The sequence below is a fragment of the Panulirus ornatus genome, chromosome 6 (genome assembly GCF_036320965.1).
Source record: "Panulirus ornatus isolate Po-2019 chromosome 6, ASM3632096v1, whole genome shotgun sequence".
In the NCBI taxonomy this organism is placed as follows: Eukaryota; Metazoa; Arthropoda; class Malacostraca; order Decapoda; family Palinuridae; genus Panulirus; species Panulirus ornatus.
In genome coordinates this window covers 55,272,713-55,299,034 of record NC_092229.1, presented here as the reverse complement: position 1 = coordinate 55,299,034, position 26,322 = coordinate 55,272,713, and the positions used below count along the sequence as shown (strand labels likewise).

At 40.5% G+C, this 26,322-nt stretch overlaps 1 protein-coding gene across 1 annotated transcript in view; it reads left to right on the top strand.

Annotated features, from left to right (window-relative positions):
• LOC139749254 (copper-transporting ATPase 1-like) overlaps positions 1-14,971 on the top strand; it is a 364,429-nt gene extending 349,458 nt beyond the window's left edge. Inside the window, exon 28 of the mRNA XM_071662991.1 lies at positions 58-14,971. The gene's annotated coding sequence lies outside the window, so the exon portion shown is untranslated. The remainder of the gene's footprint in view (positions 1-57) is intronic.
• Positions 14,972-26,322: the final 11,351 nt, after the last annotated feature.

Below are 26,322 nucleotides of genomic sequence, written 5' to 3'. Positions count from 1 at the left end.
ACCACTTAGTATTTTTTCATGAATATCCTGTATCTTTTAACTGCCTCTGTATTCCAGGATATTTGGATCCCTGAGAAGACCAATGAGACCAGGTCATCTTCCAGTTCCAACAGATGATATGGATGTGGAGCTCAAGTTTATAAATGGATGAAAGTTTCTATTTCCCACAAGTCTCTTCCCACGCCTGTCAGCTTAAAGCATTTCAAATCATCATATGAAAGAAATAAGAAATATATGAAAAGAACTTTTTTTTTTAGCACCAGTGAGTCACCAAAGATGTCATTTGATTGTCATTATCATTAGTTGGCCTGAGATGTCTTATCCCTATTAAAGCACAATGTATGCTACAGAAAATATTCCATATGTGTAGCTCTGTATAGCAGGAATTAACAAGTAAAGACAAATTTAATTTCACTCATTCCATTTACAGTAACAAAATATTTAAGTATATGTACAGGACACTCCTACTTATTTTGCATGATTGGGACTGAGGATGTACCAGATACTTCTGATCTTTATCATTTATTTTCTTTATTATTACCATTAGATTCTTTTTTCTTAACCCCTGGTGTTACTCAGGATCTATTTTCAGTAGCATGGAAATGTGAATTTCTTTAGAGTGAGAAGTTCTTTGACAAGACTGTACTCCCAATGATACCACATCACCAAAGGTGACTTTCACTCTAGTGGAACTTCAAGTGGGCTGAGTCTGGTAATGCAATATTTCATCTTCATGTATATACTTTTTTCATACTTCATTCTCTCCATACGTCTGAACCAGTTTGGCACACCCTTATCAGCTCTCTGAATTAAACTGCTATTATTAAACACCCCTCTCATACCCTTATACATATATTACTTACTTGATGAAACCATCTCATATTATTCTCAAACATTTTATTTCCAACATGTCCATCCCTGTCTACACATTCTCATGTATATCCAGTGCCTCACATCCATACAACATTGTTAGGTACAATACCATCAAACAAACCCTTTTTCACCCTTTCAGTTAATGACCTCTCTTTCCATACATTTCTCAATGCCTCTAAAACCTTTGCCCCTTCACCCACCGTATAAGTCAATTCTGCTTACATAATTCCATTTGATACCATGTCCACTCCCAGGTATCTAAAACATGCCAATTCCTCCAAATATTCTCCATTCAAACTCACACTCAACTGCCACTCACACTACTGAACTTGATCACCTTACTTTTATCCATATTTACTCTCAACTTTCTCCTTTCACACTTATTCCCATATTAAGACATCATCTTTTGCATTTTCTCTCTCGAATCTGTCACCAGTCTTATGTCATCAGCAAACAATTGACTCTTCCTAAGCCCCCTCATTCTTATAGACTGCATACTTCACTTAGGACCTCTCAACTTCCTCTCTACTTACTTGTACACTTGCCTTTCACTTATGATAAAAACTTCAGTGCTTCTGTTAGCTTTCCTGCTGCAGCATATATTCAAGAGATCTACCTCAAGGCCTCTCTTTCATCACTATCATATACTTTATCGAGATTCATGAATGTCACATACAAATCCTTCTGTTTCTCCAATTATTTCTCACACATTCTTTAAAAAAACACTTGATCTGCACATCCTCTAGCACTCCTGAAACCACATTTTTCCTTCCTAGTATGATGCTATGTACATGTCCTCACCCTCTCAGTCACCTTTCTCTACCTCATCTTACCAGTTGCATTCAACAGATGTATATGTCTGTTGTTTGAACCCTCACCTTTATCTCCCTATCCTGTATACAGTTGCACTATATGTGCATTGATGATTGAAGTCTTACAACAACTGAATTGTTCTCTTTTTTGTTGAAACTTAAGAACTAGCTTTTATTCACATTTACTCTAAAGTTTCTCTTTCACTTGCGGTCGTAAACTCAGAAAACTCTCTCTCTCTCTCTCTCTCTCTCTCTCTCTGTCTCTCTCTCTCTCTCTCTCTCTCTCTCTCTCTCTCTCTCTCTCTCTCTCTCTCTCTCTCTCTCTCTCTCTCTCTCTCTCTCTGTGTGTGTGTGTGTGTGTGTGTGTGTGTGCAGACCTGTTCTTATAAAACCTTTACATTCAGCACCCTCACCATTCCATACATAACCTGATTTAAGTTATGGCTACATCGCACTCCCCAACCACTGACTCACCTTTACTTGGAACCACTTACTGTGCTCTCTTCCTACTCACCCATGCATCTTACTCTTTTCACAAAAACTCCATTCTTTCCCTGCTTCTGATTGTAGCACAGGTTTGAAGCTACATGAACCCCAGGAGGAGTCTTTTGGATTATATAATAATAATGAAATATATTAGGAGAGAAAATGAAGCCAGTGTATGACACCTGGGAACATTCAAAGCCCAAAAAAATTTTGGGGATTCAGGTTTGAGGCTTAGCCATGCTGCTTATATTTTACTTATATTACTTAACTGAGATTTCATAGGGAATCACCTGTAACAGTAGAAGTTTTAGCTATGGTATTCAGTGAGATAAGGGAATATTTATTGTTTTACTAACCCTGTAAAATGTCATTAAACAATGATCATCATGTGATAGGAAAATATTGTATTTGCTGTTATTACAGAGCAGAGGCATTGCCTGGGTGTTAATTATTGATGCTGTTGTTGTTATGGTTAAGGGGAATAATACTCAGTCATTCGGTGAATTCCATCTCTACAAAGTCTGAAAATGGCAAGCTGAAGCATGTACTCAGTACCACATATAATCTTATTGTATGTAGAAATTATGCCTGTAGAAACTCTTGATAATGAAAATTCATGTAAGTTTCTTGTTGAACAAGATCATAATTCCCTTCAGTATTGATGAAAATGGAATAAAAAGATTCATATGGACATTTATCTCTTAAATTGTGGCATGTATCATTTGATGGTACTTGTCATGCATCATATGAGACAAGATTTCTGTGCCACTGTACTAAATTGTATGCCAAGTTTAATATTCATAAACCATACCATATGTAGCAGTAGGCCTTCTTATACCACCCACACATTTCTTAGGCCCTCAATAGCATCTGAGAGGAGACGTACATCACTGTCTCCTGTTATTTTCTTCCATTGTTGTGTGAGGAAAGTCTAGTTTAAGCAGAAGGCTGGTATTAGAGCAGAAGTTTTATAGTAGTTCTTAGATAAACTTATTTGTTAAGTCTTTTTATGTCAACCATTCATTTATTTTCTTCTTCATACATATTCGCCACTTCCCACATTAGTGAGATAGCATTAAGAATAGAGGACTGAGCCTGAGGGAAAATCCTCACTTGGCCCCCCTTCTCTGTTCCTTCTTTTGGAAAAGTAAAAACTGGAGGAGAGGACTCTCTCTCTCTCTCTCTCTCTCTCTCTCTCTCTCTCTCTCTCTCTCTCTCTCTCTCTCTCTCTCTCTCTGACTCCCAGTGTTGCTTTTTTTCCACATGCCCAAACCACCTCAAAGTATTATGTTTCACCCACTCTGCCACTCCACAGTTTGTCCCTTTTACTTTCCATGCCATACCACATCCCTCACACACCCCTTCATTTCTTTCTTCATTTCATTTAGTCATACCACATGCTTCTCTCAAATGCCTCTTTTTCACAGCTTGGATTATTGACCTCTGTGACTCATCCCATGTCCATGTTTCGGCTGCATACGTTAAGGTTGGGAGGACTCTGCTGTCCCTTAATCCTCTCTTCACTTCCATACTTACACCTCTGCATTTCATTATTCTTTTAGGAGACCGAATGACTGTCATATGTAGTACTTCTCTCTCCCTTGTCTCTCCTTCCATATCCTGTCATATTTTGTACTTCTCTCTCCCTTGTCTCTCCTTCCATATCACCAAACTTACCCAAGACAGCTTCTGAATATATAAATTCTCTCTCCTCTTCCAGTCTTTCTCCCCCACATCTGAAACATAGTTTAGAACGCTTTCTGCTTTCTCTGAATGGTTTTGCAAAACCCATACTTTCACTCTATATCCTTTCAAACACCATTACTTTGCTTTTACTTACATTTACCATCAGTCGCCTATGCTTACACACATCATAAAACACACTTACAAGCTTCTGCAACTCCTCTTCATTCTCAGCAAACAACTCATTATCATCCGCAAACAGTCTTGCCACTAGCCACCATACGTTACTGCTACACTCCGTGTCTGCACAATTTAGCTTCCATCTCTCTTATCACTCATTTATATATCTTTCTTTCTTTCATACTATTCGCCATTTCCTGTGTTAGCGAGGTAGCGTTAAGAACAAAGGACTGGGCCTTTGAGGGAATATCCTCATCTGGCCCCCTTCTCTGTTCCTTCTTTGGGGAAAAGAAAACAAAAAAAAAACAAGAGGGGAGGATTTCCAGCCCCCCGCTCCCTTCCCTTTTAGTCGCCTTCTACAATACGCTGGGAATACATGGGAAGTATTCTTTCTCCCCTTTCCCCAGGGATAGGGGATATATATTTATATTTATTTATTATGTTAAATCACTGTTTTCTGCATCAGTGAGGTAGTGCAAAGAAGCAGATGAAGAATGGCCCAACCACTCATATATACATATTATTTTTTTTTTATCATACTTTGTTGCTGTCTCCCACATTAGCAAGGTAGCACAAGGAAACAGACGAAAGAATGGCCCAACCCACCCACATACACATGTATATACATGCACATATACATACCTATACATGTCAATGTATACATATATATACACACAGACATACATATATATATATATATATACACACAGACATATACTTATATACACATTAACATAATTCATACTGTCTGCCCTTATTCATTCCCGTCACCACCCCGCCACACATGAAATAACAACCCTCCCCCCCGCATGTGCACGAGGAAGCACTAGGAAAAGACAACAAAGGCCACATTCGTTCACACTCAGTCTCTAGCTGTCATGTATAATGCACTGAAACCACAGCTCCCTTTCCACATAAAGGCCCCACAGAACTTTCCATGGCTTACCCCAGACGCTTCACATTCCCTGGTTCAATCCATTGATAGCACGTCAACCCTGGTATACCACATCATTCCAATTCACTCTATTCCTTTCACGCCTTTCACCCTCCTGCATGTGTAGGCCCTGATTACTCAAAATCTTTTTCACTCCATCTTTCCACCTCCAATTTGGTCTCCCACTTCTCTTCGTTCCCTCCACCTCTGACACATATATCCTCTTTGTCAATCTTTCCTCACTCATTCTCTCCATGTGACCAAACCATTTCAAAACAACCTCTTCTACTCTCTCAACCATACTCTTTTTATTACCACACATCTCTCTTACCCTTTCATTACTTACTCAATCAAACCACCTCACACCACATATTGTCCTCAAATATCTCATTTCCAGCACATCCACCCTCCTGCGCACAACTCTATCTATAGCCCACGCCTCACAACCATATATCATTGTTGGAACCACTATTCCTTCAAACATACCCATTTTTGCTCTCCAAGATAACGTTTTCGACTTCCACACATTCTTCAACGCGCCCAGAACTTTCGCCCCCTCCCAACCCTATGACACTTCCGCTTCCATGGTTCCATCCACTGCCAAAACCACTCCCAGATATCTAAAACACTTCACTTCCTCCATTTTTTTTTTTCCATTCAAACTGACCTCCCAATTGACTAGTCCCTCAACCCTACTGTACCTAATAACCTTGCTCTTATTCACATTTACTCTCAACTTTCTTCTTTCACACACTTTACCAAACTCAGGCACCACCTTCTGCAGTTTCTTTCCCAAATCAGCCACCAGTGCTGTATCATCAGGAAACAACAAATGACTCACTTCCCAAGCTCTCTCATCCACAACAGACTGCATACTTGCCCCTCTTTCCACAACTCTTGCATTCACCTCCCTGACAACCCCATCCATAAACAAGTTAAACAACCATGGAGACATCGCTCACCCCTGCCGCAAACCAACATTCACTGAGAACCAATCACTTTGCTCTCTTCCTACACATACACATGCCTTACATCCTCGATAAAAACTTTTCGCTGCTTCTAACAACTTACCTCCCACACCATATATTCTTAATACCTTCCACAGAGCATCTCTATCAACTCTTATCATATGTCTTCTCCAGATCCATAAATGCTACATACAAATCCATTTGCTTTTCTAAGTATTTCTCGCATACATTTTTCAAAGCAAACACCTGATCCACACATGCTCTACCACTTCTGAAACCACACTGCTCTTCCCCAATCTGATGCTCTGTACATGCCCTCACCGTCTCAGTCAATATCCTCCCACATTATTTCCCAGGAATACTCAACAAAGTTATACCTCTGTAATTTGAGCACTCACTTTTATCCCCTTTGCCTTTGTACAGTGGTATTATGCAAGCATTCCACCAGTCCACAGGCACCTCACCATGAGTCATACATACATTAGATAACCTTACCAACGAGTCAACAATACAGTCGCCCCCTTTTTTAGTAAAAAATTCCACTGCAATACCATCCAAACCTGTTGCCTTGCTGGCTTTCATCTTCTGCAAAGCTTTTACTACCTCTTCTCTGTTTGCCAAATCATTCCATCCAAACCTGTTGCCTTGCTGGCTTTCATCTTCTGCAAAGCTTTTACTACCTCTCCTCTGTTTACTAAATCATTCTTCCTAACCCTCTCACTTGACACACCACCTCGACCAAAATACCCTATATCTACCACTCTATCTTCAAACACATTCAACAAACCTTCAAAATACTCACTCCATCTCCTTCTCACATCACCACTACTTGTTATCACCTCCCCATTTGCCCCTTCACTGATGTTCCCATCACACAGCCTTGCTTCACTCCCACATTTACACTGAAACTTCGTTCATTTCTCCATCTACTCTTACACATGTAGTTGCTTCTCTGTAGAAGACTTGCACACCATTTAACAGTTGGCCCCCTACCCCATATATCTTTAAAACATCCCATAAAGTATTCTGCTCAACTCTGTCATATGCTTTTGCCATATCTATGAAGGCTGCATATAACTTCATTTTTTCACTGAATACTTTTCATGGTCATCTTTACCACAAAAATCTGATTCACACATCCCCTACCTCTTTTAAAACCCCCTTTCTCCTCACGTATTCTGCATTCAGTCACTTCCATCTCTATATCAGTTAACATACTTGCATATACTTTTCCTGGTATACTTAGTAGACTTTTTCCCCTACAATTGCTATGTACATCCTTAGCACCTTTTTGTTTGAATGAAGAAATAAGGATAGCTTTCATCTAATCCCCAGGCACAACCTCCTGTTTCCATGCTGAATTGTATGTCACTTACATCCAATTTGTCACACGTTCTCTTCCATACTTCAGCATTTCACACATAATCCCATCCACTGCAGGTACCTTTCTTAACTTCAGCCTCATTGTTGCCCATCTTACCTCCTTTTTTGCTGTAGGCCCTTTATTTGTATCCTGTTCCTTCCATTGTCCATACCCTTCCTACCACACCTTCTCCCAAATTCATCAGTTTTTCAAAATACTCTTTTCATTTTCCTTTCTCTTCCTCCTTTTGATGCAGCAACTCTCCTTCTTTATTTCTCACATTAGCATTTCAACTCTTACATCCACCTTTTTTCCTTTTTCACCCCTTTCTGGTACAATTTCTTATTTTCCCTAAACTTTTCTCTCAACTTTCTTCCAAAATCTTCATCTGCTCTTTCTTTGCTTTCCATTATCAGCTTCATTACATTTCATTTGCATGTTTTATGTTCTTCTCTCCTCCTTTACTGAACTTTCACTGGTACTTTCTTTTCGAACAATCTACCATATGCTTTTTCTTCTCTTCCACATTTCTAATCTCTTCCGTCCCCCATGCATTGCCCTCTTATTATATCATGACCTTGTATCCAACTATTAATTCCACAACCTTTAATAGTATTTCTCTAAACATATTTAACACCTCATTCACACATGACTGCACCCTACATTCACTGCACTTCCATCTAAACTTTCATTCACCCTCCTTTCCTACTCCTCCCTACATTTTTCTGATTCATCTTCTCGCTTGCCAGTACTTTTACCTCTCGATTCTTTCTTACACCATGCCTCCACTTCTCCCTGATCCTCATCCTCAAAAGAACTGCAAAATGGTCAGGGTCCAGAGAATCCTCTCACAACTTCAGCATCCACTTCTATGTAGTCAATCAAAGCCATTTGCTCTTCTCTTCCATCATATCTCATCCATGTAAATCTGTGGATCATCTTGAGCTGAGAAAAAGTGTTTGCAAGTGATAAACTTCTCTCAGCACAGACATCCACAATATAACTTCCACTATCATTTACTCCAGGCACTCCCCATGTGCCAGCTAACCCACCAGTTTCATCATATTCCACTTTCATATTTATATCACTTATTACAACCACTTATTCTCTACTTTGGATATCTTAACTGTGGCATATGTCATATGATGATATCAGACAATCACCAGAGACAAAATTTCCATCTATTGTTTTTAAAACTGCATGCCTAATTTAGTTCTTCATTCACCTCTGACTGGTGAAGAAAAGCATTTTTTTGACATCCAAGTTACACATTGAGTAGCCCTGCCTCCATAACAAAGCCTCATGGGTCCTCGTGGGTAGCTCGTTACCCTGCTGCACACTAAGGTATGTGCTCACTTCACTCCACCTTGGCAGAATGGAGGTAGGGGTTTTTTTTTTTTTTTGTAATGGTGAATGCATTTCTTTGATCTCTTTAAATTGTAGTATATTTAAAAGATTTTTTTCTCATATTCATTGTGCTCACAGAGGTAGCTGGATTTTTTGGTATTTGCAGGGTAAGTGTTAAAGGGTGTGCTGTCAAGTACATAATGACAAAAATTGAAAAAGTAGTGGTGAATGTTTGTAACAATGTTAGTAACAGTTACAGATTGGAAAAAAATGCTCTCTGTATTAAAAAGTGGCTTGGATATCCCCTGAGTAAAACCACTGATTGTGGTTAGAGATGCAGATTGTAGTCAGCATAGCTGCAGACTGTTTTTAACCGCAGACATTAGTCATCAGAGCAGTAGACTCAGAATCGGCAGTCCCACTCACTGTAGTCAACAGATCCACACTTTACGTAGCAGACTCAACCTTCAGAGTCAATAGGGCTTCTGACCACTGAGACAAGTGAGCTACATACTGGAGTCAGCTGAGCTTCAGACTGCATTCTTGAGAGTTTCATACTACAGAGTCAACAGAGCTACAGACTGTTGTCAATAGAGACACACATAAGTCAGCAGTGTTGCAGATTGTAGTCAGTAGAAATACACACTACAGATTGAGTATTGATACAGGCTGTAGTATAGAGCTGGAAACTGTAATCATCAAAGCTACAGACTGCAGAGTTAACAGGACTACAAATTTTGAATTATAGAGCCTCACTGTAGTCAGTGGAGCCACAAACTGCAGAGTCGGCAATGCTTCAGATTGCAGTCAGTAGAGCTATAAACTGCAGTCACCAGAGCAACTTGATGTAGTTTGCAGAAGCAGTAAAGCTACAGATTGCAGAGTCACCATAGCCACAGACTACAGAACTTTTAAAGCCAAAGATTGGTCTCCAGAGCCACAGACTGTGGTGGGCAGAACCACATACTACAGAGCTGCTGACTCGAGAATCATCAGAGCCAGACTGTAGTCCGCTTAGCTACAGACTGCTGAGTTGGTAGAGTTTTCAGACCGCTGAGTTGATAGAGCTACAGACTGTAGTTTGTGGAGCCACCAGAGCCACAGACATCAGTCAGAAGAGCTACACATGGCTGAATCAGCAGAACCAAACTCTTGTCAGCAGAGCAACACACTGTAGAGTCTGCAGAGTTAGCAGAGCTATATATTATAGTCAGCAGAGCTACACATTGTAATCAACAGAGTCACCAGAGACACAGATTCAGAGTCAGTAGAGCATCAGCCTGCATTATCACCAGAGCTGTGGAGAATCAACAGTAGAACCCTTGACTACAGACTCCAGAATCAGCAGAGCCACAGACTGCAGACTCCAGAACCAGCAAAGCCACAGACTGCAGAGTCACAGATCGCCGATTCAGAAGAGCTACAGATTTTTGTAAGCAAAGCCACAGACTGTGCTAAGCAGAATCATAGGTTGTAGTCAGCAGATCTGTAAACTATAGTGATCAGAACTACATACTGCAGTCATCAGAGCGAAACATTCTAATACATAGGAAAGACAGACAGCGGAGGGCCCATTGGTACATATCTAGGGTATCTGTTTTTGGATTTATGCATTCCTGTAATTGGATGAGATAAGGATAGATCAGTAAGAAGGCTCTCTCTTCTCCCTGCATTCTTTTAAGCAACAGCAGCCAAAAGGAAGAAAAATTAAAGAAAATCTGCTCATTTGTAAAGTATGCCTTCATGGGATTTTTGGCTTTTGGTTAGTTTATTAATAAAGTGGTCAAGAAAAGTGCTTTTAGTTGTTGATAAATCTACTTCCCTCACAAGCAACTGATTACAGTTAACAGTTCTCCCTATGATAATTTCCTTGTTTACCATAGATTTCATTTCATTTCATAGCATTATGTCATTTTCCTTCTGCTGAGGGTGTTATTTGATGCCAGATTAAGGTTTTCTTTTATTTCTTGTTAGCCATGTCAATGTAAAGAAAATCATAAGTTTTGGCATCTAGCTTGCCTACTTTAACTAGCCAAGGCTACTTCTAACATTTCATGATAAAAACTCCACCTTGTACCTTATGTGAATGATCATTTGTGAGCATTTTATATCCAGATATTGTTACTTTGTCAAGTAAATATTTATTCTCATAGTTTAACTGTGTTTCTAAGACTGTAATTATGTTTAGTGTCTCTGTGATAACATATAATAACAGCTCATTTCATTTTGAAATAATGCTCTTAGCATTTGTTTACATAAGTTGATTTATCTTTATGATTTATGAAGGCCACAAACTGTAGAGTCAACAAAACCTCAGACTTTAATCTGCAAAGATACAGACTGCAGAATTAGCAGAGGCAAAGACTAGTCAGCTGAGCTACAGACAGCAGAGCCACAGACTAGTCAGCTGAGCTACAGACAGCAGAGCCAGGAGACTACTGTCAGTATAGCAACAGACTGCAGAGTCAGCAGAGCCACAGAGGGATTGCAAAGTTAAGTAAGTCTCACATTGTATTCAGCAAAGCTGCACAGCTGAGTCATCAGAAGCACAGACTGTAGCCATCAGAACTACAGACTGCAGCATCAGAAGAGCCTCAGACTAAGTCAGTAGATATGACACAATATCTGTGTAGCACTGGAACCAAACCAAAGCTACAGCACCAGAATTTTATCTTTTCTTTCATATTTTCCTGTTTGCTGTTTCCTCCCTTAGTGACATAGTATCAGAAACAAGTGACTGAGCCTTAGAGGAAAAGTCCAAGCTAGGGTACTTTCTTTGCTTCTTTTAGAAAGTAATACAGAAAGTGGGGATTTAATCTCCCTGTTGCTATCCCTCTTAGTCACCTTCTATACCATACAGAAGATACATGGGTAGTAATCTTTCTTCCCTGTCACCTTATCACTGTCACTGCCTGCACTGAAATGGAAGGGAAGATTAAAAGGATCCAAGACAGTGGAATGCTTTAACAAATCTAAAACAAATAGAAGAAAGCTGTAGATTGAACAGCTGGCTATCAGTGTTGAAAAGGAGGATTTACCATTTACTGTTTTATGAAATGCCAGTTCAGACTTGTTTGACTTGGAATGATGTTGCACTCATTGGCTCTGCTTTTGCTGTGTCAACTTGTGCAATTTCATATGCCAGTGATCCACAGAAAGTAAACTAGCCACAAGTTGAATAGCAGGAAGCCTCAACTTATGACTTGCATACATTCCTCAACTCCTGTCACACTTTGTTTCTGTCATAAGTCAAGCCATTAAAACCCATACACTAAGAGGGAGTTAAGCTCCCAACCAAATTTTTACAAGGTAGCCCTTATGGAAGGATGATACTGTACCCAAAGCAACTTAGATAATTACCTATATACATATAGTATACATATGGCAACTGGAGAATAGATGTAAGTGAATGAGACTTTTTCTTTGTCAGTTTGTAGCGCTACCTTGCTGATGTGGAAAACAGCAGACAGGTATGAAAGAAAAATTTTAAGAAACCTTACTGAAAAAGGTACTGTACTGAAACTGATAATAAATGCTTTAGGTACTGCTGGAGTGAGATGGGGTGGACTGAAGAATACTGGGAATGAGAGTGAAGGGCTCTTTGGTTATCTCCATTACCTCCAAAATTATCTGTGCTTCCATGAGTAAAGTATCTTTAACATGCATACCTTCAAGACATGCAGTAATGTCTACATTTACTCTGGATACAGTAAATAATGGGGTTACTGTGAACACAGATGAATGTATTTTCCAAGCTGCTGGGGCTCAAATCAAATAGTATTTTGTTGTGACATAATGATAATATACATGATAAACATACAGATACCTCACATTATGATAAGATGGTGTTTGCTGATGATATGGTGGAGGTGGTATGTTTGAGTAAGAAACTGTATAAGTTGGTGTGTAAGTTTGAGAGAGTGTGTGAAAGGAGAAAGTCGAGAGTAGATGTGAATAAAAGCAGGGTTATTAGGTATGTCAATGCATAGAGAGATGGTAGTTGAAATTTGAGTTTACATGGAATGAACTTGGAGGAAGTGGAACATTTTAGATACCTAGAAGTGGCTATATCAGAGAATGCAACCATGGGAGCTGAAGTGAACGATAGGGTGAAGCAGGTAAAGGAATTGGGTGAATTGAGAAATGTGTGGAAAGAGAGGTCACTATCTTTCAGGGTAAAGATGAGTGTGTTTGATGGTATAGTAACCCAGTTAGTGCCATATAGTTGCAAGGCATGGGCATTAGACAAAAATATGGATAGGATGAATGTTTTAGAATTGAAATGTTTGAGGATGATAAGTGGTGTGAGAAGGGTTGGTCACATAAGAAATGATAGGGTAAGAGAGAGATGTAGTATTAAGAGAACTGAAGATGTAGTACTATGAGAACTGAAGAGGATGACTAAGTGGGTTTACATGTCAGAATTGGAAGGAACAAGGAAAAGAGAAAACTAAGCAGGAGGTGGAAGAATAGATTGAAAGATGCATTGGAGGCTTGGGGCTTGAATACGCAGAAGGATGCAAGGCATGCTATCGGTAGAGCAATGTGATTTACAGGGATCAACGTGATGTCGGTAAGCTGAACCAGGGCATGGGAAGTAGTCAGGGTAAGCCAAGGAAAGGTCTGCAGGGCTTGGTTGTGGATAGAGGCCTCTGGTTTCAGTGCATTATGCATGACGGCCAGAGAGTGGATATGTGTGTAGGAGCCATTTTTTCATCTGTTCCTTGCATACTTTGTTATTGCAGGAAATGGTGAATGTCCATGAACAAAATTTATGAAAAGAGAAAATTCTCATAGACTTTGAAAATATTTAGACAATTTTTTCCAGCTTGTTACAAGTTGAAGCACATTATCATAAGTCTGTGCATTATACTCCAATTCTAAAGTGCCATAAGGTCTTGAGGCCTTCAGATATTCAAATCTTGTTTAATTCCACAGTGCATTATGTATGTAAATATATAAGAAACTGATTTCCTTTTTTTACATTGATTTTTAGACTATTTTATTTTTAGACTATTTTATTTTCTCAAACTTCCTTATGGTATCTTACAAAAAAGAACTACTTTATATTTTTGGAATGTGTTACATCATATTCAAAATGGCATTTTATGCTAATTTCAACACATGATAGACTTTAAATGTTTCTCCCTCAAACCATATAAATAAATGATTTTTTCACTTGTAGTCGCACTTTTTTACATTTATCTTATTTCATATTTTACAGTTTTTTGCATATTACAGTTATCTGCTTTCTTGCCAAAGTGCAGTGGATCACAGTTCTCCAACTACAGTGGTCCTTTTCTTCTCAGACAACTCAGTCATCAGTGCCCAAATTGTTACACAGCAATCATAAAAGTTTTCCTCAGTAATTTGATGAGAGGGAAATATAGTGTCCTCCCCTTACATGCCATGCACATTGAAGTTAGGGTGAAAATAATTGTATCATTTTTTAAATGACATGAGAAGAGTTCCAGTATGGATTATTAGGTTTCGTAGATATTTTTTTATTAAGGGAGCGGGGGGCTGGAAATCCTCCCCTCTCATTTTTTTTTTTTTTTTCCAAAAGAAGGAACAGCGAAGGGGGCCAGGTGAGGATATTCCCTCTAAGGCCCAGTCCTCTGTTCTTAACGCTACCTCGCTAATGCGGGAAATGGCGAATAGTATGAAAGAAAAAAGGAAAAAGATATTTTTATGAATACTTGTACTATATTCTATGTCACACTGAAAATTAAATCTGCAGAAGATTTAATGGCTCTTGAAAAGGCTGTTTCGTTTAGAAGGGAGTATAGGCATGTTTTACAGTGTTACATATCATGTGGATCGTGATGTTTGAGACCTGAGGTCTCAGTCAGAAGTACTCCGGGTATGTTTAGATACCAATTTATTCTACTAGTATATCATCTTAATATGCTTTCTCTTTCATTTATTGAACCTGCAAGGCAGAAGCTCAACTAAGTCATCACTTTGGTGTCACTGTGTTCATGCATTTTTCATTCCATGGCTTTTGTCATCCATATACCTGTAGTATCAACATTCCAGATTGATTTCAGTATTAAAGTGTTGTAAGGCTTGATTTGTTGGTCCTGAATGTTGAAAAATAAACACTCAGCCAGACCATGTAGATTTACAAGATTTTGCAGTTACAGTTTGGCTGCAGCGAAATATGTTTTTATGACAATAGATTCAGAGTAGTTGTAATCATAACCAACAGGATTATTATGATGCCACCTATTTTTGTAAAAGTGGAATGTTTACATCTATATCAAAGCATATTCTGCAGTACATTTGTACAATTAAAGAGGCACAGTAAAACAGTTTAAGCATTTCTGATGATTTATGATTTTCAACTTTCCAAAAGAAGGAACAGAGAAGGGAGCCAAGTGTGGATATTCTTTCTAAAGCTGAGTCCTTTGTTCTTAACGCTACCTTGCTAATGCAAGATATGGTGAATATATATGGAAAAAAAAAATATATATGTGAGAAACTGCAGAAGCTGGTGACTGAGTTTGGTAAAGTGTGTGAAAGAAGAAAGTTGAGAGTAAATGTGAATAAGAGCAAGGTTATTAGGTACAGTAGGGTTGAGGGTCAAGTCAATTAGGAGGTAAGTTTGAATGGAGAAAAACTGGAGGAAGTGAAGTGTTTTAGATATCTGGGAGTAGATTTGGTAGTGGATGGAACCATGGAAGCAGAAGTGAATCATAGGAAGGGGGAGGGGGCGAAAATTCTGGGAGCGTTGAAGAATGTGTGGAAGTCGAGAACATTATCTTGGAAAGCAAAAATGGGTATGTTTGAAGAAATAGTGGTTCCAACAATGTTGTATGGTTGCGAGGCGTGGGCTATAGATAGAGTTGTGCGCAGGAGGGTGGATGTGCTAGAAATGAGATGTTTGAGGACAATATGTGGTGTGAGGTGGTTTGATCGAGTAAGTAATATAAGGGTAAGAGAGATGTGTGGTAATAAAAAGAGTGTGGTTGAGAGAGCAGAAGAGGGTGTTTTGAAATGGTTTGGTCACATAGAGAGAATGAGTGAGGAAAGATTGACCCAGAGGATATATGTGTCAGAGGTGGAGGGAACGAAGAGAAGTGGGAGACCAAATTGGAGGTGGAAAGATGGGATGAAAAAGATTTTGAGTGATTGGGGCCTGAACATGCAGGAGGGTGAAAGGCGTGCAAGGAATAGAGTGAATTGGAACGATGTGGTATACCGGGGTTGACGTGCTGTCAATGGATTGAACCAGTGCATGTGAAGCATCTGGGGTAAACCACGGAAAGTTCTGTGGGGCCTGGATGTGGAAAGGGAGCTGTGGTTTCGGTGCATTATTACATGACAGCTAGAGACTGTGAACGAATGGGGCCTTTGTTGTCTTTTCCTAGCGCTACCTCGCACACATGAGGGGGGAGGGAGTTGTTATTCCATGTGTGGCGAGGTGGCAATGGGAATGAATAAAGGCAGACAGTATGAATTATGTACATGTGTATATATGTATATGTCTGCATGTGTATATATATGTATACATTGAGATGTATAGGTATGTAAATGTGCGTGTGTGGACGTGTATATATATACATGTGTATGTGGGTGGGTTGGGCCATTCTTTCGTCTGTTTCCTTGCGCTACCTTGCAAACGCGGGACACAGCGACAAAGCAAAATGATAAAAAAAAAAATTATATATATATATATATATATATATATATATATATATATATATATATATATATATATATATATATATATATATATATTATCCTTGGGGATAGGGGAGAAAGAATACTTCCCATGTATTCCCTGCATGTTGTAGAAGGCGACTAAAAGGGAAGAGAGCGGGGGGCTGGAAATCCTCCCCTCTCATTTTTAATTTTCCAAAAGAAGGAACAGAGAAAGGAGCCAAGTGAGGATATTCCCTCGAGGGCTCAGTCCTCTGTTCTTAACGCTACCTCACTAATGCGGGAAACGGCAAATAGTATGAAGAAAAAAAAATATATATATATTTATATTTTTTATTTTGCTTTGTCGCTGTCTCCCGCGTTTGCGAGGTAGCGCAAGGAAACAGACGAAAGAAATGGCCCAACCCACCCATATACACATGTATATACATACACATCCACACACGCAAAATATACATACCTATACATCTCAATGTACACATATATATACACACACAGACACATACATATATACCCATGCACACAATTCACACTGTCTGCCTTGATTCATTCCCATCGCCACCTCGCCACACATGGAATACCATCCCCCTCCCCCCTCGTGTGTACGAGGTAGCGCCAGGAAAAGACAACAAAGGCCCCATTCGTTCACACTCAGTCTCTAGCTGTCATGCAATAATGCCCGAAACCACAGCTCCCTTTCCACATCCAGGCCCCACACAATTTTCCATGGCCCACCCCAGACGCTTCACATGCCCTGATTCAATCCACTGACAGCACGTCAACCCCGGTATACCACATCGATCCAATTCACTCTATTCCTTGCCCGCCTTTCACCCTCCTGCATGTTCAGGCCCCGATCACTCAAAATCTTTTTCACTCCATCTTTCCACCTCCAATTTGGTCTCCCACTTCTCCTCGTTCCCTCCACCTCCGACACATATATCCTCTTGGTCAATCTTTCCTCACTCATTCTCTCCATGTTCCCAAACCATTTCAAAACACCCTCTTCTGCTCTCTCAACCACACTCTTTTTGTTTCCACACATCTCTCTTACCCTTACATTACTTACTCAATCATGTATATATATATTATTATATTTTATTTATTTTGCTTTGTCGCTGTCTCCCGCATTTGCGAGGTAGCGCAAGGAAACAGACGAAAGAAATGGCCCAACCCACCCCCATACACATGTATATACATACACGTCCACACACGCAAGTATACATACCTATACATCTCAATATACACATGTATATACACACACAGACACATACATATATACCCATGCACACAATTCACACTGTCTGCCTTTATTCATTCCCATCACCACCTCACCACACATGGAATACCATCCCCCTCCTCCCTCATGTGTGCGAGATAGCGCTAGGAAAAGACAACAAAGGCCCCATTCGTTCACACTTAGTCTCTAGCTGTCATGCAATAATGCCCGAAACCACAGCTCCCTTTCCACATCTAGGCCCCACACAACTTTCCATGGTTTACCCCAGATGCTTCACATGCCCTGATTCAATCCACTGACAGCACGTCAACCCCGGTATACCACATTGTTCCAATTCACTCTATCCCTTGCATGCCTTTCACCCTCCTTCTTTTTTAATTTTTTAAATTTTTCCAAAGGAAGAAACAGAGAAGGGGGCCGGGTGAGGATATTCCCTCAGAGGCCCAGTCCTCTGTTCTTAACGCTACCTCGCTGCGGCGGGAAATGGCGAATAGTATGAAAGAAAAAATTTATATATATATATATATATATATATATATATATATATATATATATATATATATATATATATATATATATATATTTATATATATATATATATAACAGAGAAGGGGGCCAGGTGAGGATATTCCCTCAAAGGCCCAGTCCTCTGTTCCTAACACTACCTTGCTAATGCAGGAAATGGCGAATAGTATGAAAAAAAAAACTATATATATATATATATATATATATATATATATATATATATATATATATATATATGTACATAATTCATACTGTCTGCCCTTATTAATTCCCATCATCACCCTGCCACACATGAAATAACAACCCCTCTCCCCTGCATGTGTGCGAGGTAGCGCTAGGAAAAGACAACAAAGGCCACTTTCGTTCACACTCAGTCTCTAGCTGTCATGTATAATGCATTGAAACCACAGCTCCCTTTCCACATCCAGGCCCCACAGAACTTTCCATGGTTTACCCGAGACGCTTCACATGCACTGGTTCAATCCATTGACAGCACGTCGACCCCAGTATACCACATTGTTTCAATTCACTCTATCCCTTGCATGCCTTTCACCCTCCTGCATGTTCAGGCCCCGACCACTCAAAATCTTTTTCACTCCATCTTTCCACCTCCAATTTGGTCTCCCACTTCTCCTCGTTCCCTCCACCTCTGACACATATATCCTCTTTGTCAATCTTTCCTCACTCATTCTCTCCATGTGATCAAACCATTTCAAAACACCCTCTTCTGCTTTCTCAACCACACTCTTATTCCCACATATCTCTCACCCTTTCATTACTTACTCGATCAAACCATCTCACACCACATATTGTCCGCAAACATCTCATTTCCAGTACATCCACCCTCCTCCATACAACTCTATCCATAGCCCAAACCTCGCAACCATATATCATGTTGGAACCACTATTCCTTCAAACATACCCAATTTTGCTTTCCAAGCTAACGTTCTCGACTTCCACACATTTTTCAACATGCCCACAATAATCGCCCCCTTCCCAACCCTATGATTCACTTCCACTTCCATGGTTCCATCTGCTGCCAAATCCACTTGTAGATATCTAAAACACTGCACTTCCTCCAGTTTTTCTCCATTCAAACTTACCTCCCAATTGACTTGTCCCTCAACACTACTGTACCTAATAACCTTGCTCTTAGTCACATTTACTCTCAGCTTTCTTTTTTCACACTTTACCAAACTTAGTCACCAGCTTCTGCAGTTTCTCACCCAAATCAGCCACCAGTACTGTATCATCAGCGAACAACAACTGACTCACTTCCCAAGCTCTCTCACCATAACAGACTTCATACTTGCCCCTCTTTCCATAGCTCTTGCATTCACCTACCTAACAACCCCATCCATAAACCAATTAAACCACCATGAGACATCTCGCACCCCTGCCACAAACCAACGTTCTCTGAGAACCAATCACTTTCCTCTCTTCCTACACGCACATATGCCTTAAATCCTCGATAAAAACTTTTCACTGCTTCTAACAACTTGCCTCCCACGCCATATATTCGTAAAACCTTCCACAGAGCATCTCTGTCAACTCTATCATATGCCTTCTCCAGATTCATAAATGCTACATACAAATCCATTTGCTTTTCTAAGTATTTCTCACGTACATTCTTCAAAGCTAACACCTGATCCACACATCCTCTACCACTTCTGAAACCACACTGCTCTTCCCCAGTCTGATGCCTTCACCCTCTCAATCAATACCCTCCCATATAATTTCCCAGGAATACTCAACAAACTTATACCTCTGTAATTTGAGCACTCACTTTTATCCCTTTTGCCTTTGTACAATGGCACTATGCAAGCATTCTGCCAATCCTCAGGCACCTCACCATGAGTAATACATACATTAAATAACCTTACCGAGTCAACAATACAGTCACCCCCTTTTTTAATAGATTCCACTGCAAAACCATCCAAACCCGCTGCCTTGCTGGCTTTCATCTTCTGCAAAACCTTTACTTCCTCTTCTATGTTAACCAAATCATTCTCCCTAACCCTCTCACTTTGCACACCACCTTGACCAAAACACCCTATATCTGCCACTCTATCATCAAACACATTCAACAAACCTTCAGAATACTCACTCCATCTCCTTCTCACATCACCACTACTTGTTATCACCTCCCCATTTCCCCCTTCACCAATGCTCCCATTTGTTCCCTTGTCTTGCGCACTTTATTTACCTCCTTCCAAAACATCTTTTTATCCTCCCTAAAATTTAATGATACTCTCTCACCCCACCTCTCATTTGCCCTCTTTTTCAAATCTTGCACCTTTATCTTGACCTCTTGCTTCTTTCTTTTATACATCTCCCAGTCATTTGCATTATTGCCCCTGCAAAAATTGTCCAAATGCCTCTCTCTTCTCTTTTACTCATAATCTTACTTCTTCATTCCACCACTCACTAACCTTTTTAATCAACCCACCTCCCTCGCTTCTCATGCCACAAGCATCTTTCGCGCAAGCCATCACTGCTTCTCTAAATACATCCCATTCTTCCCCCACTCCCCTTTCGTCTTGTGTTCTCACCTTTTTCCATTTTGTACTTAGTCTCTCCTGGTACTTCCTCACACAAGTCTCCTTCCCAGGCTCACTTACTCTCACCACTCTCTTCACCCCAACATTCTCTCTTCTTTTCTGAAAACCTCTACAAATCTTCACTTCGCTCCACAAGACAATGATCAGACATCCCTCCGGTTGCACCTCTCAGCACATTAACATCCAAAAGTCTCTCTTTCGCGCGCCTATCAATTAACACGTAATCCAATAACACTCTCTGGTCATCTCTCCTACTTGCATACGTATACTTATGTATATTTCTTTTTTTAAACCAGGTATTCCCAGTCACCAGTCCTTTTTCAGCACATAAATCTACAAGCTCTTCGCCATTTCCATTTACAACACTGAACACCCCATGTACACCAATTATTCCCTCAACTGCCACATTACTCACCTTTGCATTCAAATCACCCATCACTATAACCCGGTCTCGTGCATCAAAACTACTAACACGCTCACTCAGCTGCTCCCAAAACACTTGCCTCTCATGATCTTTCTTCTCATGCCCAGGTGCATATGCACCAATAATCAACCATCTCTCTCTATCCACTTTCAGTTTTACCCATATCAATCTAGAATTTACTTTCTTACACTTTATCACATACTCCCACCACTCTGTTTCAGGAGTAGTGCTACTCCTTCCCTTACTCTCATCCTCTTACTAACCCCTGACTTTACTCCCAAAACATTCCTAAACCACTCTTCCCCTTTACCCTTAAGCTTCATTTTACTCAGAGCCAAAACATCCAGGTTCCTTTCCTCAAACATACTACCTATATATATATATATATATATTTTTTGCCGCTGTCTCCCGCGTTTGCGAGGTAGCGCAAGGGAACAGACAAAAGAAATGGCCCAACCCACCCCCATACACATGTCTATACATACGTCCACACTCACAAATATACATACCTACACAGCTTTCCATGGTTTACCCCAGACGCTTCACATGCCCTGATTCAATCCACTGACAGCACGTCAACCCCGGTATACCACATCGATCCAATTCACTCTATTCCTTGCCCTCCTTTCACCCTCCTGCATGTTCAGGCCCCGATCACTCAAAATCTTTTTCACTCCATCTTTCCACCTCCAATTTGGTCTCCCACTTCTCCTCGTTCCCTCCACCTCCGACACATATATCCTCTTGGTCAATCTTTCCTCACTCATTCTCTCCATGTGCCCAAACCATTTCAAAACACCCTCTTCTGCTCTCTCAACCACGCTCTTTTTATTTCCACACATCTCTCTTACCCTTACGTTACTTACTCGATCAAACCACCTCACACCACACATTGTCCTCAAACATCTCATTTTCAGCACATCCAAATTTGTTTATGGATGGGGTTGTTAGGGAGGTGAATGCAAGAGTTTTGGAAAGAGGGGCAAGTATGAAGTCTGTTGGGGATGAGAGAGCTTGGGAAGTGAGTCAGTTGTTGTTCGCTGATGATACAGCGCTGGTGGCTGATTCATGTGAGAAACTGCAGAAGCTGGTGACTGAGTTTGGTAAAGTGTGTGGAAGAAGAAAGTTAAGAGTAAACGTGAATAAGAGCAAGGTTATTAGGTACAGTAGGGTTGAGGGTCAAGTCAATTGGGAGGTGAGTCTGAATGGAGAAAAACTGGAGGAAGTGAAGTGTTTTAGATATCTGGGAGTGGATCTGGCAGCGGATGGAACCATGGAAGCGGAAGTGGATCATAGGGTGGGGGAGGGGGCAAAAATTCTGGGAGCCTTGAAGAATGTGTGGAAGTCGAGAACATTATCTCGGAAAGCAAAAATGGGTATGTTTGAAGGAATAGTGGTTCCAACAATGTTGTATGGTTGCGAGGCGTGGGCTATGGATAGAGTTGTGTGCAGGAGGATGGATGTGCTGGAAATGATATGTTTGAGGACAATGTGTGGTGTGAGGTGGTTTGATCGAGTAAGTAACGTAAGGGTAAGAGAGATGTGTGGAAATAAAAAGAGCGTGGTTGAGAGAGCAGAAGAGGGTGTTTTGAAATGGTTTGGGCACATGGAGAGAATGAGTGAGGAAAGATTGACCAAGAGGATATATGTGTCGGAGGTGGAGGGAACAAGGAGAAGAGGGAGACCAAATTGGAGGTGGAAGGATGGAGTGAAAAAGATTTTGTGTGATCGGGGCCTGAACATGCAGGAGGGTGAAAGGAGGGCTAGGAATAGAGTGAATTGGAGCGATGTGGTATACCGGGGTTGACGTGCTGTCAGTGGATTGAATCAGGGCATGTGAAGCGTCTGGGGTAAACCATGGAAAGCTGCGTAGGTATGTATATTTGCGTGTGTGGACGTATGTATATACATGTGTATGGGGGTGGGTTGGGCTATTTCTTTCGTCTGTTTCCTTGCGCTACCTCGCAAACGCGGGAGACCGACAAAAAAAAAATATATATATATATATATATATATATATATATATATATATATATATCCCCTGGGGATAGGGGAGAAAGAATACTTCTCACGTATTCCCTGCGTGTCGTAGAAGGCGACTAAAAGGGAAGGGAGCGGGGGGCTGGAAATCCTCTCCTCTCATTTTTTTTTTTTTAATTTTCCAAAAGAAGGAACAGAGAAGGGGGCCAGGTGAGGATATTCCCTCAAAGGCCCAGTCCTCTGTTCTTAACGCTACCTCGCTAATGCGGGAAATGGCTAATAGTATGAAAGAAAAAGAAAATATATATATATATATATATATATATATATATTTTCTTTCTTTCAAACTATTCGCCATTTCCCGCATTAGCAAGGTAGCGTCAAGAACAGAGGACTGGGCCTCTGAGGGAGTATCCTCACCGGGCCCCCTTCTCTGTTCCTTCTTTTGGAAAATTAGAAAAAACAAAAAAAACCGAGGGGAGAATTTCCAGCCCCCGCTCCCTCCCCTTTTAGTCGCCTTCTACGACACGCAGGGAATACCTGGGAAGCATTCTTTCTCCCTGGGGATAGGGGAGAAAGAAAACTTCCCACGTATTCCCTTCGTGTCGTAGAAGGCGTCTAAAAGGGAAGGGAGTGAGGGGCTGGAAATCCTCCCCTCTCGTTTTTAATTTTCCAAAAGAAGGAACAGAGAAGGGGGCCAGGTGAGGATATTCCCTCAAAGGCCCAGTCCTCTGTTCTTAACGCTACCTCGCTATCGCGGGAAATGGCAAATAGTATGAAAGAAAAAAGAAATATATATATATATATATATATATATATATATATATATATATATATATATATATATATATATGTATGTAGCATTTATGAATCTGGGTAAAGCATACGATAGAGTTATAGAGATGCTCTGTGGAAGGTATTAAGAGTATATGGTGTGGGAGGCAAGTTGCTAGAAGCAGTGAAATGTTTTCATTGAGGATGTAAGGCATGTGTACAAGTAGGAAGAGAGGAAAGTGATTGCTTCTTAGTGAATGTCGGTTTGCAGCAGGGGTGTGTGGTGTCTCCATGGTTGTTTAATTTGTTTATGGATGGGGTTGTTAGGGAGGTGAATGCAAGAGTTTTAGAAAGAGGGGCAAGTATGCAGTCTGTTGTGGATGAGAGCGCTTGGGAAGTGAGTCAGTTGTTCGCTGATGATACAGCACTGGTGGTTGATTTAGGTGAGAAACTGCAGAAGCTGGTGATTTGACTTTGGTAAAGTGTGTGAAAGTAGAAAGCTGGGAGTAAATTTGAATAAGAGCAAGGTTACTAGGTACAGTAGGGTTGAGGGATAAGTCATTTTGAAGGTAAGTTTGAACGGAGAAAAACTGAAGGAAGTGAAGTGTTTTAGAAATCTGTGAATGAATTTGGCAGTGGATGGAACCATGGAAGTGGAAGTGAGTCACAGGGTGGGGGAGGGGGCGAAAGTTCTGGGAGCGTTGAAGAAAGTGTGGAGGGCGAGAACATTATCTCGGAAAGCAAAAATGGGTATGTTTGAAGGAATAGTGGCTCTAATAATGTTATATGGTTGCAAGGCATGGGCTATAGATAAGGTTGTGAAGAGGAGGGTGGATGTGCTGGAAATGAGATGTTTGAGGACAATCTGTGGTGTGAGGTGGTTTGATCGAGTAAGTAATGAAAGAGTAAGAGAGATGTGTGGTAATAAAAAGAGTGTGGTTGAGAGAGCAGAAGAGGGTGTATTGAAATGGTTTGATCACATGGAGAGAATGAGCGAGGAAAGATTGACAAAGAGGATAAATGTGTCAGGCGGAGGGAACGAGGAGAAGTGGGAGACCAAATTGGAGGTGGAAGGATGGATTAAAAAAGATTTTAAGCAATCGGGGCCTGATCATGTAGGAGGGTGAAATGCGTGAAAGGAATAGAGTGAATTGGAACGATGTGGTATAACGGGGTCGACGCGTTGTCAATCGATTGAACCAGGGCACGTGAAGCGTCAGGGGTAAACCATGGAAACTTTTGTGGTGTCTTAATGTGGAAAGGGAGCTGTGGTTTCGGTACATTATTCATGACAGCTAGAGACTGAGTGTGAACGAATGTGGCCTTTGTTGTCTTTTCCTAGCACTACCTCGCATGTGTGCAGGGGGAGGGGGTTGTCATTTCATGTGTGGCGAGGTGGCGATGAGAATGAATAAAGGCAGCAAGTATGAATTATGTATGTGTACATATGTATATGTCTGTGTATGTATATATATGTATGCATTGAAATGTATAGGTATGTGTATGTGCATGTGTGGATGTGTATGTATATACATGTGTATGTGGGGGGTTGGGCCATTCTTTCATCAGTTTTCTTGCGCAACCTTGCTAACGCGGGAGACAGTGACAAAGTATGATAGATATATAAATAGATATATTGTTACAAACTCCAGGCAAGAACGTCACTTATATTTGTTATGCACACTGGATAACAGTATCTTAACATTATGGAATGAAATCAAACACCAGGGTTTAATCTACATGTAATACAAGAAATAAGAATTCAAGATAACAAAGCACATTAATTGGGTACAAACACTTTCGTTAACACTTAACATTCAATATTCCACATTCTACAATCCAGGTAAAATTTCAGACCAGGAGATTTCTTCTCTTTATGACAAGTTCACTATAAAAGCATGATGCATGACATTTATTCATTAGGTGACTCTATGACAAGTTATGATACATTGTTACACTCAGACCTAACAAGACACAGTATAACATCTTACAATCTAGGGCAGCAATGGCTATGGGGCTCAAGACAAGGAAAGCCTACATTACCTTTCTGGGCATGGGTCTGCTGAAGGAATTGGCTGCTAGACTCTTGTCTAAGCCTTATATCTGAAGGAACAGCTTGCCACGCATTGACCCGCCACCTCCAGCTATGATGGAGGGATGACCACAATTACCCTTAACTGGTCACACGACTAATTGTCATGCCCTCAGCCCGACATGATTGGCTGGAGGAGGCCTAAGGTCAGTGTGAAAGAAGAAAGCTGAGAGTAAATGTGAATAAGAGCAAGGTTATTAGGTACAGTAGGGTTGAGGGACAAGTCAATTGGGAGGTAAGTTTGAATGGAGAAAAACTGGAGAAAGTGCAGTGTTTTAGATATCTGGGAGTGGATTTGGCAGCAGATGGAACCATGGAAGCGGAAGTGAGTCAGGGTGGGGGAGGGGGCAAAAGTTCTGGGAGCTTTGAAAAATGTGTGGAAGTCGAGAATGTTATCTTGGAAAGCAAAAATGGG